Genomic DNA, 15595 nt, shown 5'->3' with positions numbered 1-15595 from the left:
ATAAATGTTTATTGAACACCTCTTCGGATCGCTTCCACAATTTATGTTGTATTTACCTAATATACGATTATCTTCAGTGTGGCATCTTGGGAATTTATTGTCAACATTTTTATCTGTTGTGAAGTTGCGCTTTCAGAATTGATTTTGTGGCCCTCGAAAGGAGAATATTCCCTTTAACGAAGGAGGATTGATTCGCGTGGGTTGTTTATTTGCGATCAGGATACGATTTCCTTTCCGAGTTACGTAAAGCGGCGAAATTGCAATTATAATTCTTCCCCACACCTGATCGAAACAGTTATCAGAACAAATGACGCACGTTGGATTCCGAGATAAAGGAATTCTATTCTTGGCGGTTCTGTCGCTCGGATATTATCGACTTTTCCTTCTATGCCTCCGCATTTCCCGGAACCGATGCAATGGAATTTATTAATAAATTCTGGATACTTCTCTGATAACAACAGCAAAGTAAATAAAATAAGGCAGCCATGAGAAGTGATGCAAATTGTATTGACGTGTACGGGGCGTATCAGTCTTGATGTAAATTGAGATTATGATTCACAAGAATCGAAAGATAAAATAATCGTCACCACCATAATTAAAAATTGGCTCTTCTAGGAATGGTGTGGAATACGTTCCTATGATACATTCAATGAAAATCTACAATTTACAATAGAGATTTATAGAGAATTTATAGATTATAGATTTATAGAGAAACATAACATTAATGAATGCGAGTTACGACTTTTATAAACATGTATAAAATAATTTTAAACTGCGGAAATTCAATAAAAGGATTGAAGTACTGTCTCGAAGGAGAGAACTATGAGGACACTGTGTAGACAGATTGTGTCAATCGAGGGTGGACCTGTTAAACTTCCTTGAAGGAGTTCCGAGGACATGCATCCATTCGGAAAACACTTGTTGAACATCGAACTAAGATTGCTCGAGCTAAGAAGCCACTTGTTGCTTCATCCTTCCTGTAAGGAACCGAGAGTCCCGTTCCAGGATATTTACTGTAATAGCTAGATAAATCTTGTTCAAGTTCAGCCATAAACCCTGACTCGTGCAATTGGCTATTAGAAGCTAAAACGCTTTATAGGCACGAAATATTCTCTTCCCATTGTTCTTAATATCGAAAACAAATATTTTTAATAAAATTTACTTTATCTCCTTTCACGATATCTGTACGCATTCATTAAATCAGTGTAAATATGTACTACTTACAGTTAAAAGTAATCGAAAAAATTGTTAAATAATTTGTTATGTGCTGTGTGATGAGAGATTGTCACAGCTTTGCCAAGAACGCCGCCGATCCCTCAATTCTTTGATTGAAATAATCCATTACTGCTGCAACGATTAGATGAAAGGGGCGTCTCTTGAGGCGGAGAGGTCACGTGTTCCGAGCACAATTCCAGACACATGCACGAGCTACAGACACGATATCGGTTTAATCAATTGCGCGATACATCGGATACCGACTTCGATACTGATATACAATGGCTGAGAATAGGTTTTTTGTTACGGTAAAAATACGTCCGCTCCAAATACACAAGTTTGCTGAAAATATATTCGGTGGCCTTAACACAAAGATGCTGATTTTGATCACATCTCAAGTTGCTCCTACTTTTCACGTTTTGACAAACATATTTTATACAAATATTTTTGTTCCTACAGGTCGATGTAAATTCGTATTTAATTAGGATTTTATATTCTCAGAAAAGAAAAACTCTAACTATGTCAGACACAATCTCGTGCAACAAAAGAAATTTAGACACAGTAGTATGGATTGAAACAAAAATCGCATGGACACAGTTGCTTATCCAGACGTTCTCACAAACAACAATTCGCGCGAGAAAATAATAGTAACCTGGCCAGCACGAATTAATGAATTTCCACCGAGTTAACACGATGAATGACAGAACTTAAAAAAAAAATACAAGCTCTCCCCGAGTCTTGTGAGATGATTAGATTCTGCCACGTGCCCATTGTGCCACCCATCGACGCAACGCCCCTTTCTGTATGCGCGCACGTGTGCGTGTCGTTCATGCATGTCAGTGCCTTAATCGGACGTGGACCGTAAGACGGAGAACTGTAATCTCACACATCGAAACTACCTTTTTCGTATATGTGGCGAAAATCTTCCCACAATTTCTCACTTCTATACATACATTTACATTAAACATAAATATAAACGTAAATCAAATACGAAGAAAAAATACGAACATTAATTTATATAGATAATAATTATAGTTTTTATTAATAAGTACACAGCGGATCTTTATGCAAAATAAAAATTGTATGCCTGAAGTGCAGCAAACTGGAGTGAAACAGGAGTTCATTTTTTTTCTTAATATGTTTAATAGGTTGAAAAGAATATAATAGTATTTTAAAATTCTTCTGATGTTTTTACTGTTTTAAATGACACTAACTCATTTTTGTCATAAATGCATAAAATCCGCTGTCTATTAATAAACCATTAAAATAATTGACTTGTGTATTAAAACTCGTCTCGTCAACGGTCCATATGAACCTCGAACCACCGCAATAATCTCGTCGGAGTTACCGAATAAAATTCGTAGCGGAGCGGGGTGCCGGCCGCTTAATAAATATTTGTGACGCATGTAAATAGAGAACAATTTGGCAAAATGGGAGCAAACTATCAATTACAACCGCGGCAAATACAAACACAGAGACAGTGGAACTTTCGGCGAACGGGACTGTTGCAACAAACACGGAAAACATCGAAATATTCGAAGCGCGATCAACCCCGGAGCTAATTCTCTATCCAATACCGAGTGTCGTAACGAGGTTTCATAGAGGGGGTCTAGTAATCGTCTAATCGTCGTGGAGCAGACTATAAGAGTACCCTCTGGTTAGACCTGGTGTCGTCGAGGGGAGTGCCTAATCGACGATCGAGAACAACGATAAGAACCGCGGGGTACGAGGAGAGGGAACAACCAGAGAGAAAGAGAGAGAGAGAGTTTGGGATCTTCCAAAGACCATCGAGTTGTTAATATTTGATTTTCAACCCCATCGGTCCCCTCTGAGAACGACGGTGCTCGTGGATCGTCCGAAGATCGACTTTGAATCTCCTTTTATTGAGTTACGCAACGGGGAAGGCAGCCGGCCAAGTTCTTTGTCTATCGGGCCATCTGTCACCCTGAAGAGGTCTCTGGTCGATCTGGGGGTGTCTCGGGACAGTGGTGTGGGCGTCAGGGTAACGTCGTTCGACGACGACCTATATACATATACTCGTGCGTTTGTAAATGCGTGATCGGGCACGGGCAGACGCACGGCGCTACGCGTGTATTCCCACGCACCCGCCGATACACAATGAAATACGATCGAGATAAAAGAGAGATAGCGCGACAAGTCGAAACGGACCTCTGGGATATGTAGAGAGAGGTACGTGTGTGTATGTATCGCGTATTGATTTTCCCCGTGTAGAGTTAAGCCAACGGGGTAAGCCGAGACGCGACAAAGTTTATTAATCCTGGGGGCAGCGAGCGCGTCTGCGTGGCCCCGGTCACGGCAAACGGACGCTCCATGGGGACTACGGAACTTTTGATGTCGGCGAGAGAGCACGATGGAATTCGCGCGTTTACCTGCCGAACGCAGAACGAACCGCTATTTCACGACGGAACGATGCCAGACGCACCCGTAGAACCTCGAATTCGAATGGCAAAGGAAGCTTAAATATTTTAGGACACGCCGACAGACCAGTTTATCGGGAAATTATTGGTGGGGGTGGGCTTCTGTCTGAGCAGTGTTTCTCAACTTTTTTCCGCTCCGCAATGGAACAAACGGGGGTGATCTAGCCGGAAAAAGTCATTTCATGAGGAAATAGATATTTATTTATTCTTCTTCCGGAATTTTTATTCAGACTAATTACCGGTGTTGATTACTTAAAAGAAAAATTGAATGAACAATTTTGTCCAAAGCTTCCTTTTTCACCTTTCTGAAAAGCTAGTTTGAATTTGAATGCACTAGTCGAAAATGATATTCAGCTAATAGTTGAAACGCATTCGAATGAGTTAATTTCGCCTTCGGAAGTTTCGTCTTAACTGCCGGTGCCGTATAAATTGGTCAGCCGAAAAGCGCGGCTCCTGGAACGAAGGAAAGGAACGCGAGAGAACGACGGGAGACGTCTAATACATCATAAACTTGCGAACAAAGAGGAGAGAGAGGATGTCGTGGTGGCACCGGGGAATCCACCGGCCCCCGTTATCCTCGGGTACAAAACTTTGCCTATTTGTTAAGTCTTGCCGGCCGAAACTGTCTCAGATACTGCCGTCGAACTATTCCTCACACCTATGACCTCCTTAGTCTCATCCTTCTTCCTTTCCCACACCCTCTGAACCTCCGTTGCTGCCTCTCCGATGCCTTGTCTCGGTGCATCCTTTGCTGGAACGCTGAATAGCGGCCACAAAGACGCATTCTGTTTCGCGAAATTCGCTCCCCGACTCGGGAAATTGATGACACGCGAGAATCCAGTTTCGTCGAGACGCGAACGGAAGAGTTTACGTTGAAATATCGCCCTTGCAGTGATCCTTCGGTACTTTGGAACTATTCCGACTTGGAATACACCGTTTGCAAAAATATTTTCTCATCTCATCTCATATTTACAGAAATTTTTCTTCGGTCCATAGACTTGCATTACGTCTTAGGGAAAGTCGATAATTATAATTTTCGTGATCAACTAGCTCAGTCACCGGCGACTAAAATAATTCGTCCTTCAGCAGGGTTTATATTTACAGGAGCATTTATTTTTAAAAATCATGTTAAAATAATCCCACGGTCCCGATCAAACATTCCACTTTATAAACGGTTAAATAACTATTTTTCCCCGGTGGTAATACACGGGCTCGCAAAACGGTCTCTGCACTGTCAAGCCCGAATTAAAAAGTTGATCGAGCCGGGACTAAATTTTCTCGACGCTGCTGCGCTCTCGAAAGGATTTCAGTGTTTTCGGAGGCGCGGCTCGGGCGGGGGAAAAAAAAGGGCTGATAAAATTTTGTTCGCCCGTGTGCGCCGATGTATGCGTGATCAGAATTCGCGAAGTTTCGCGCCTGTGGTTCGAGTCGAAAGTTCGAGTGCGACACGCGCACATGACATCGCCCTGTGTGCCGGCGTGTGTATCGAGGGTGGTAGCGAGCTTTCGGGGGTGGTTTCATTGTAACGACAATATCGCCTTGGGCGGCATTGGCGAGGCAGAGATGCAAATTTCGTGGAGGACGGCTCCGGCTATGCGCTTCTCTGCGCCGGACGACGAATTTAGTGACTGCTGGTGATCACGATCATCCAAAGCTCTTCAAAATATTCTGCAAAAAGATCACACCCTCGCTTATTTCTCCCAGAAAGCTAGCGTACATCCAAAACGCTTATGAGATAATAATTACGATTCTAATCCGTTCATTCTATTTCCAGTAAAATTGGAAATAATGATAGGTTATATAGATGTAAATAGAAATTATAAGTAATATTACCTATTTAATATTACTAAGCAACTAAGTTCGCGACCTCCACATTTTCTCAAGCAAAATCATTTATATATGTATTTCTTCAGCACGAGTAGTTTATATCGAATTAATCGCAAAATTCAGAGCTTCCTAATTATATACAGTTCTAGAGGAATGGTGACTGAATGAGGTTATAATAATACATTAAAGAATTACGTAACAAAAGGTCGCGAATTTAGGTTGCCAACCTAATACATTTTGATAAATCCTGAGGATTTCCATATTTCATGATTCACCTATCTATCATACACTATTATAAAACAATTTTAAATATGAAGGAATGTTCATACATTCGAATACTTTTTTATAAAGTTCTACTGTAAATTATTTATGGCGTAGAATATTTAGTCTGACATAATTGCAAGTGAGTGGGTGTACAGATGAACGATCAGTCTCTAAGAGGTTCGTGTTTTGGTCTGTTTCAGGGGACAGCATCTTTCGCATCGCCACGGCAGCGTTCCTGGTAAGTAGTCAGTATTCGAAAAAGATTAGCCGCTATTTGAATCCCCAATGCACCGAATCGCGACCGGTTTGCATCCACGTGAAGCGGTAACGGATCCGACAAAGCTCACCTTGAAGGGAGCCGATCCGGCATTGTGCATCGTCGTCGATTCCTCAGCGTTCTACGCCACTGCGTACATATATGAGCGCGGGGAGCCGGCTGACGGTCGGGAAGGGGTTGACAATGCAGCTGCGACGACGGTGTGGCAGCTTGGTAGTCTTCGTCGTAGTGCAATGTCAGTGGCGATAGCGCGGTGGCGGAGACGGAGTATGAAGAAGGGCGGTTAGACGTACACATTGGGGGTGGTAGACGACAGAGAGAAAGATAAAGAGAGATAGATAAAGAGAGGAAGATAGGGGGTAGATGGGGAATGGGCTCGGAACTGGTAAACGGAGGTGGAGACGCTCTAAGGTACATAATCATGCTTGCTGATTCCTTCCCTAATAAAAGTCTCACTGTCAGCCCATCCCCCACGGGTCGCATGCCACCCCCCGCGCCCTTCTCCGGCTTTGCTACCCTTATTCCTCGTGGTCCCTAGCCCCGGAGATCCTCCTTCTGGTGGTAGCTCGGCTACTTCTCTCGCGGATCGGCGCACACGTCGACGGAAGTGCATACTAACCGGGTCCGCGGGATGCACCCCTGCACACAGAGGAGGTCCCGCGACAGAGACCACGGCAGAGACAGAGCCACAGCTCAAGCCGGCGCAAGAAGACAAAAGTAGACAGGGTGCATGCACCCTGGGATCGCGTGCCCGGACCGGGGCAACGAGAATTACCAGCCCGAGATATACGGGTCAGAAATGCTTGCTACAGCAGCATCTGAACTTGCAATTTTTTTCATCTCTCTCCCGATATCCACTCGAAGATTACGTATTCACGTTCGTATTTGTCTTGTTCCGTGGCCTCTTTGTCAACGGCGCATCCTCCTGTCTCGACTCTGTCGTTCTCTCGTCTCGTCTCGTCTCGTCGTGTCTCGTCACGTTCTCGATACCGAAGGACTTAAGCTGATGAGTGTGCAGTATCGACCAGAGACGGACGATCCTTTCCCCTGATCCGTATCAAGAACGATTTGCAAATTAATTTCCCCTTTGTCGGCGGACCGTCAACGATCCGCCGATTTTCATGGTAAACAGCGCGTCCACGTTACCTCTCGGCTCTCTATCATGGTATTAATAGGCTGACGATGCAACCCGGGGTCGTTCGTGCACCTTCGCGACGTCACTCGATGCACTGTGACGTTAGGATGTATAAAGAGCTTAAGATCCGCTGGCCATTGTTGTTCGGCTGAAAGTAGTCGGATAGAGGGACGTTGAAAGGTCTCTGTGTGCACAAAGTTGCTCGAAAATTGCATAACACTGGAAAATGTTCTGTAATACGGAACAGTGGTGAAACTAAAATAGAACAATTCAGTTTAGCTGTTTCTATATCATTTTTATTATGGTTTTTTTATTATAGTTTTCATTAAAGTATTTTTATAGGAGTAAAAATAAACGTACTTGTATGCGAGTAATTTTCGTCGCGCAAAATTATGCATTTATGGCACGTGAAAATTTAAAAACATTTCATTTTCTTTTCACCATAGATATTTCAGATACCGCATTGATGTAATGAAATAAATGAAAACGTGGACGCTGAGTTGCAAAATTTTAATCCAAAGGAAGATTCAGCATAAAAACAATTAAAATCAAGCCAGTGATGAACGAAATTTTTCAGTGAAATGTAATTAATAGACTCTGGATTTTATAACAAAACAGAATAAGTGAAACTAAAAACATTGACGGTATTACGCCTATTTAGAAATATTGTAAAAATTATGAAAATAGATATTAAATAGAAATGTAATTTTTTTATCAATATCTTTAATGAGCAGAAAATGAAATCCGCAATTTAGCTATGACTAAACGCATATTCATTTAACTTCTGTGGTTTGGGATTGTCTTGGAAAATTTGGATAATTAGAGTAGCAGAAAATGGCCCCGGGGGGGTTGCTAAAACATCGGTCGTATAACACGGATCTTGAGGGTCGGCGGTACAAGATCTAGATGATCTGTATGGAAGCAAGTTAACCGAAAACTAAAGAGAGGCCTGACCATTCATGGTGCGGCTACCCTCGAGGTTGTTAAGGTGAGCCAGCAGAAGTAAGGGCACGGTTTCGGTGTCTTCGTTTCAGGGTCGATTTTTAAAGGGCCGAGCATTCGAGGGTCCTCGTCCCAGACAGGTCTCAAGGTGCATGTCTCTGGTGGATTTAAAAGGCCCTCAAGGTGATCGTGTGTAGGGATAGAACCAGATGGCTCGACCTACCGCACCTTTCTCGTTCTTCTGCCTCTTTCCACCCACGTGTCTAGAACCTCGAACCGATCTCGACATGAAAATGGATTTTCTTTTCTCTCTTCACCATCTCTCTCCCTCTCTTTCTACCTATCTAACATGCTCCTACCTTCGCTGCCACAGTTTCCTCCCCTTCCGCACGCGTTAATAACGCATCTCGATGCAGCCGAGGAAACTCCGTCGTTCGACATATGTTCGAAAGTCATTGTGCACCGCCAGGGGGGGAGAGAAGATGCAGTTGCGGCTTCTGGATCGTGAACGCATTAAATGCGGGAGTTTTTAAGCTCCCGTTAGAAGAACGCCCTAGCCCCGAAATTGGGGCCGGATATCGTCGAGAGGGCCCACCAATCTGTCACGATGACCCAACTCGGATAGATTGCGGGGGCGACCGAATAAAAGATACGGAACGTTACCAAATTTTGTTTCCTACTGGCGGCCACTTTGTGCTCAACGGCCCGTCTACCTCTTGATGAGCTACGAGGGGTACGCGTTAGGTCTGGGGTTAGGCGATTCCGTGCCATAACGGGGTTCGACCTCGGATACCGAAAATCGGCGTCTCGAAACGTTTCTTGGATTACTTTCCGAGCAGATGCGCTGCAAAGCGGTCTGATACTTTTGGGGAAACTTGGGTGAATTCGATTGGATTGAACAGCTTTCTTCTATAGGTACATAGTTATCGATAGATATCAAAGTTTGAAGAGGACGTTGATATTATACATCTAGTATGTTCTTTTTTGAAATATTTTATTAGACCATATATTGGTATGATAGTAGAGGGTTGATGTTTCTTAAAAATATAATTTATTAAAATATAACGCTATTTCTCCAAGTTCAATTTTCCTCAGAGACGTATGTATTATCTCTTGTACGAAGAGTAAACAAAAATATTCCAGCCATTCATAGCAACGTGTTCATATCGATAGGGGTGAGAGGCAAAAAGAGAGAAAGAATCGGCTACAAATGGCTCGAAATTCGGGCTTAGAATGCGGACCCGATTTGGCAAACTTTCCAGGTGTAGTGTTTGGGAAGGGGCGCACCGTCGGGCACGCGTTCGAGGCGCAGAAAAAGCAAAGACAGTCCGGACAAAAGATTCGACCAGGACGGACATTATGTTTACCACACGAAACACCCCCGCAACGCCCAGCCGGAAGGCCGGATGTCTCGTGCTGGGAATTATCAGGACGGATTTACGAGCGGCGGCGACAAATTGGCCTGTAGTTCTTCCCTTGTGTATCCGGGGCGTTACAGTGGCCGAGTCTTTCTCGTTATTGGCCACTTTGGAACCGTTTAAGACGGCAAAGCCACTTTACCGGAATATGCCCGGACAATGAGGAACTTCACTTCGCTCGGTTTTCTCGCTTTGTACACCTTTACGGCGTGCCCCGCCATAATTACCGAGGATCTTTTCCTCGAGTCGAGCGAATGGACGCTGGGGGTCGTGGACTGGACAATTTCCTTAACATCCTCGGGCCCTTTGTGCACAGTGTACCGGGCACACGGCTTGCCGATTCAACGCAAAAGCACAATTATATTGTTAAACGCTGGAAGAGCTGTGCCAATTTTCCCGGAGAAAAGACGCTTTTCGAATCTCGCTATGGAATTGTTACATCGATGTTCCTGGGATTGTGTGTCAACACCTAAAATATGTGAACGTTCCTCGAATCTAGCAGTTATAAATTGGTTGAGGATTTTTTATAATGCAAAGTAAAAATGTTCGTCCTAGTCGTTTTGGTAGGTCGAAAATAGAGTACTAATGTTCTTAAATTCTTATACTAATTCCCGTATTGAGTGGCAGCATTAAAGAAATGAAAAGAACACAGCAGAGCTAAATTGGTCGATAATCGAATCTCGCAGAGCCACGGATGCACCGAGGAGCATTAGGGGCTTCGCAGCAGTCATTTCTCAAAAATAAAATATTACCCCGGGGGTGAGCATTCGGAGGGGGCTCATCCTAATGCCGGAGCAAATCGATCGTAAGTTCGTCACCTTAATAATCTCTTTCTCTTTTTCCTCCTGGGTCGGTTGTCCCCTGTTCAACGGTGTTGTATGCACCACGTGAGGAAGCAGCCGGGCGTCTGACCAGACGGAATTTCAATGGGGCACGCCATAGGCACCCCACATCGGTTCCGTCCTCTAATGTGGAAGTAGCTCGTGCTACCTGAGCAGCTGCGCGTGTGTGCGAGGAAAAGGGGACTCCCTTGGCAGGAGTTTTTTTATTTTGCTTTACCTTATGGGCCACCAGCCGAGGGGGAGCAAGAGAGGGCGAAAGAAAGAGGGGGCTAGCAGAGAGAGAGGAGAGGAAGAAGGCCTCATGGGTAGACGCCACCAGGTACGTGGGCCCAACGTCACGCTTGAGAGGGGGGCCATCTGCCCCCCTAACGAGTATGTGACGTCAGGTGTGACGACGTGTGCCCCGAAGAAGTGTCTTCGTACGACCCCCTCTCGCTGAAACCAAAATATTCGGGGTATCCATTCCCATTTACGTTCTTTTTGGGATTTCAATTCTTTTTTGCCAAACCCTTGAACGGTGGAGCTTGGGCCCATTTTGACCCAGAGAATCAAAATCACCATTTTACTTTAGGTCTAGAAAAAGTACGGTAAAAACTATATTTTAGCAGATTTATGAAGATTTGCATAACGCATGATTTGCACAAGTTCGGCATAATGTAAGAAAATTGTGAAGATTTGGGGTCAGGTGTGACAAGGTGCGCCCCAAAGAAGCCTATTGCTCCATTCTCCTCGCCCCCAGGCTCGCAAAAGCAAAACATTGGGGGTCTCTATCTCGATTTTCGTTTCGATGGCGCGCGAAAACATCGCCTCTCTGTAATTCATCGATTCGAGGCCGTTGCGTTTCCGCAGCTTCCATTTGCCGCGATTGTACCCGGCCGCAAAAATTGTCTCTTTCAATTTTGCGCCCGATACTGGGCTGGGTGTGCGGCGCCGGCACCAGTATAAAATATGAAGTTCGGTTTTACGGTTAATTGTATTGGCGTCTGAAGGGTCGCCTTTTCAATTCGCGAAATTAATTTCGCACCGGCTCGCGTCCGGCTCCATATTGATTGAAAAGTTTACGTTCGCCGGATGCCTGGTTATCGATCCACTTTGCGGAACTTTCGGCAAACCTCTCTGTCTCAAAGCGGAGGCCCCGAAATGGAAAATGCACGGCCGCGTCGCGTCGCGTCTCGTCTCGTCGCTGACGACTAATTCTTCCCGCGTAATTAATTATTCGAAACCGGTCGAGTCGATCGACGAAAACACGACCCGGCTGTCGAAACTCGCCACAGAGACGTCGATGCTTTTCAAACCGGAAGCTCGAGAAAGTCGCGAACTAACCGGGGTACTACGACGAATTGAAGTCACGCGGCCCTTATGGTCGTTTTACGCTCCGATGAAAGTTCGACGAAGTAAAAGGCTGGTATGGATAATTGCCGGTACCGAGTTTCCTGAATTCTACTTAAATACGATTTCCTTTTCTTCGAATCTGAAAATAGCTGCCAACGAAAGAAACCTTATTAGAATGGGTAATTAAAAGTTTCGTTACTCACGGACCGTCCGTGGATTTCAACCGGATTATTGTTTCTTGCGCTGGAATGTAAGTTTTCACTATCGCCATTCCAAGGCTCTTAACGATTTGATGGTAGCCATGGTTAGATTTCTTTAAATTCCTATTCATTAATTCTTTTTTACATATTTTGTAATCTGTATATCTTTGAGATATAAATTTAGATCTTCTTATTGGATATAAACAGCAAAATTAGAATTTACATAGAACATTTTTAATTCTGTAAACTCTAAATATGGGCAAAAACAGTATAGATACTATTCTATGAAAATATAAAATTAGAATTTGGAAATTGTTCATACCGTACTAAAAACCATATCGACCGGAAAATGTACAGATTGAAATTCGTATGAAGGCAGATAATTGCGCGTTACTGTCACTCAAACACAGTTGAAATAAACGCAAATATTAAAGCGCGCCATATATGTTGTACTGTAATATTGTTTTCGCGAGAATGAATTGAGTACACTCGCTTCTTTTAATATATCCCAAATGGTCCCACTGTGTCGGGACTCACATTTATCGGAGTAGGCGTGTTTCGTATCTTTAACAAGACCGTTAAATTGTTCTTTATCGCACGGCTCGGTGTTATCATGCTGGGCGGCTTCTGGAGATATATGCACGCACACTTACTTGTCCTCAGCACGCCCAGAAAGCCTGTGTGTGATTTCTGCTCTGATTAGTAAGACCATTTACGTCGCGCGAGACGAAAGCCAGACTTCTTCTGTGGTGACGTTCGAAGCTCGTCGAGCAAGCCATAAAACAAATAAAATACATTCATTCTCTTGTATTAATATACTGAGGGTTCATTAAATTTTGTGAAGTTAATACTTCAGATCATGAGGTACATGCTTTTTCATTAGAGCATACTAATTAGTTGATGACCGACTTCTCAGAATTATAATATAAAAACTAATTTCATTAATATTTTAATTTCTGTGGTAACTAAATTTCTCCTCCTACAAAATTAATGAAAGAATAAGTTCTGATACGCGATCAGGTGAATAAAAGATTGTAAAAGGCGGCGGAAGTTTTTCGCAAAATCGATAGGGATCTGAATTATTGACCCCCAACAAAAATAAAGAACACATTCTAATCGGAGGTACAAAATTATTCGTCGAATGGTATAAATTTCTTAGAAATCGCTCAGCCCGAAAAAATCAATAGATAGTTGAATGACCATCCAAAAATAATTCGATGGGTGGCGGGTGTTCGGAAACTGATTCCGGGGACTGGTTGAGTCGTGACAGATGGATACGAGCGATAGTTTTGCGGGCAAGAACGTCTCCCGCGCTCGCAGAAAACGCGGGTTTCGCGCGTGTAGAGTTGGGGTTGGCTCTCGCATGCGTGCAATATATCAAAGAGTCAAGAGTCGGCCCTCCTTCAATCGGTGCTCGCATTCTTCGAGGCGCGCGTCGAGAATCGTGCATATGCATCGATCGATCGGTCGCGTGTTGTGCGCCTTGCACGGCCGGGCTCCAAGTATAAGTACGTAATACGCAGGAGAGAACGAAGGGGCATGCGTTGCGGAACATCTGCCGCGGGCGCGTGGCCCCCGTCCGTGCCCCAAAGAGCACCGACGACTGAAGAGAAGGGTCCTTTGAGACAAAGAAAAAGTATGACGTACCGGCAGCTGCCGCTCACGGTGACGTAGGGCCCCCCCTCTGTCTCGCAGGAGTCCCGATCACCTAAAGTGAGTCCTCGCCGAATCGAAGATTTATCATCCCTGTGCCCCGAGCTGTACCCGCAACTGCGGTGGTAATTGACGCCCGGGCATCCACAACACCAGTCTCTTCAAAAGATCTTTGTTTTTGTGGCTCAGCAATATACCTGAGCTGGACACACGTCTCCAAAAGCAAGCCAATGTCTCCGCAAGATATTCATTAGAAATTATGACTAGTGGTTGTGATCAAAAAGAGTTGAGTAAAAATTAGTTTCTTCAGAGTTTTAATAAGTTGAACAATAAAATAACACATACTCATGCTGGTTAGGGATGCAGAAAATTCGCTAGCAAGTCATTATTGTTGTCCTACTTCTTAGTGGATACGAGGGGTTGCAGCCTCTAGCTACCCTTTCCTGTAAAATGTACAAGTCACGTTATGTTTCATTCATCATTCCTTTCTCGATGGGTAAACACCGAAAAATTTGCACCATGAGGAAACGAGGCAAATAATATTTCTGTGAACTTATTTCGTCTGCAACAATTGTGGTTTCATCAGTAAAATCCCAAATTATTTACATGACTTATTCAAAGCTTCGGGAAGCTGTACTAAAATTCAGTACTTCAATAAAAAAAAGTGCGCAGCAGCTGGTAATCAAGGTATCCCGAAACACGGTAAAAGTGTTTAACTTGGCTGCTTCATAACTTGCGAAAATATCTCGGTCCAGTTGGATCCTCTATAAGCCTCGATCCGGCTTACTTTCACTCTGCCTCTCCCTGCACGGCTCGGGAGAGACCGAGCAAAGTCCGAGAGTCCATCCTCAAAGCTGCGAGCCGCCGAGTGCATGTCTTTCTTCTCAAGAGAAAAACGAACGAGGAAAAGAGACAAAGACAGAGGTACGCGGTAAAGCGTACTAATCTCCCAAGTAGACACGCTAATGAAAGCCCGAATGCCACTGTCTTTCCCAATTTTTTTCAAGGCTCGTCCAGCTACGTACAGCTTTTATCTCGCTTTCAACTGACTATTACACTGAAGATACCGTTGCGATAAGTATTCCATACCAGCGCGCGTTGTCGTTTCCGAATATAAATCTCAAACTGTAAAATTAGCAATTTTCATTCTCCCAAAGACCTCAATTAAAACACTTACAATTCAATATCGCTCCTAATATTTTTCGCATTGAACAATTTTGAAGTTTTATTTCGAGCTTCATTTACGGGAAGTAGAAAAAATTGCGACTCAAAAAGCACGTTTTATTAACCAACCAATTTTGCGTTAAATGTTCTGTTGATATATGTTTCGGTCGTTCAGTGCATGCGGTAGAGTTTAAGCTGGAAGATGCATTTTCATTGATTTGATCCTCTCACCGCGAAAGGGTGTCCTCGGGCGATACGCTCGGAAACGGAATCAACAAGAAAGGCTGCGGCATGAATGGGTAAACATTTGAATAAGTCACATTCGGGGCAAAATTTACGCGCCGGTCGAGAAATCGTGTTCGGGGATCCTTATTACCTGATGGTTCTTCTGCGCCCCTGACTAAGGGTGCTTTACCACTCCCAATCTCCTCGCATCTGTCAGGGCACGCGAATATCGCTCTTACACTCGAAAGACGGGGCCTCGAATGGGAAAAATAATATATCCACAAGCTGCACTTCTCCTTCGGAAACAATCGATCAAAACGTTCCAGCTAAATGGCGCGGAGCTAATTCGTCTAGAACAAAGCACTGGCCCCAAAGAAATTTAAAATGCCAGCCGAAAGTACTAGCACGAAACGCCGTCAGTCCTTTTTATAAAATATATGGCACAAACTTTTTTCTGTAGTGTCGCAAATTGTTTCACTTTCACAATGTGTCTCAAAGAAAAAAATATTAATTACTGCATAAGCAGATGAACAGTCTTGTTTTATGAGAAGAAAGAGGTTAAAAGCAGATTTTTTAGAGAGACGGTTACCTCCAGAAGATTGGACGTATCACCGGCGCGTATCCTGTACATTTAAACTAAAAGAGTTGCGGAAGGGTGGCGAA

General features: G+C 43.9%; 1 protein-coding gene across 2 annotated transcripts in view; it reads left to right on the top strand.

Annotated features, from left to right (window-relative positions):
• LOC143213454 (uncharacterized) overlaps positions 1–15595 on the top strand; it is a 109317-nt gene that overhangs the window by 39416 nt on the left and 54306 nt on the right. For both annotated transcript variants that reach the window (XM_076433326.1, XM_076433327.1), the window contains exon 3: positions 5945–5982. The gene's annotated coding sequence lies outside the window, so the exon portion shown is untranslated. The remainder of the gene's footprint in view (positions 1–5944; positions 5983–15595) is intronic.

The sequence above is a fragment of the Lasioglossum baleicum genome, chromosome 11 (genome assembly GCF_051020765.1).
Source record: "Lasioglossum baleicum chromosome 11, iyLasBale1, whole genome shotgun sequence".
NCBI lineage: Eukaryota > Metazoa > Arthropoda > Insecta > Hymenoptera > Halictidae > Lasioglossum > Lasioglossum baleicum.
This window is presented reverse-complemented; position numbering and strand designations above follow the sequence as displayed.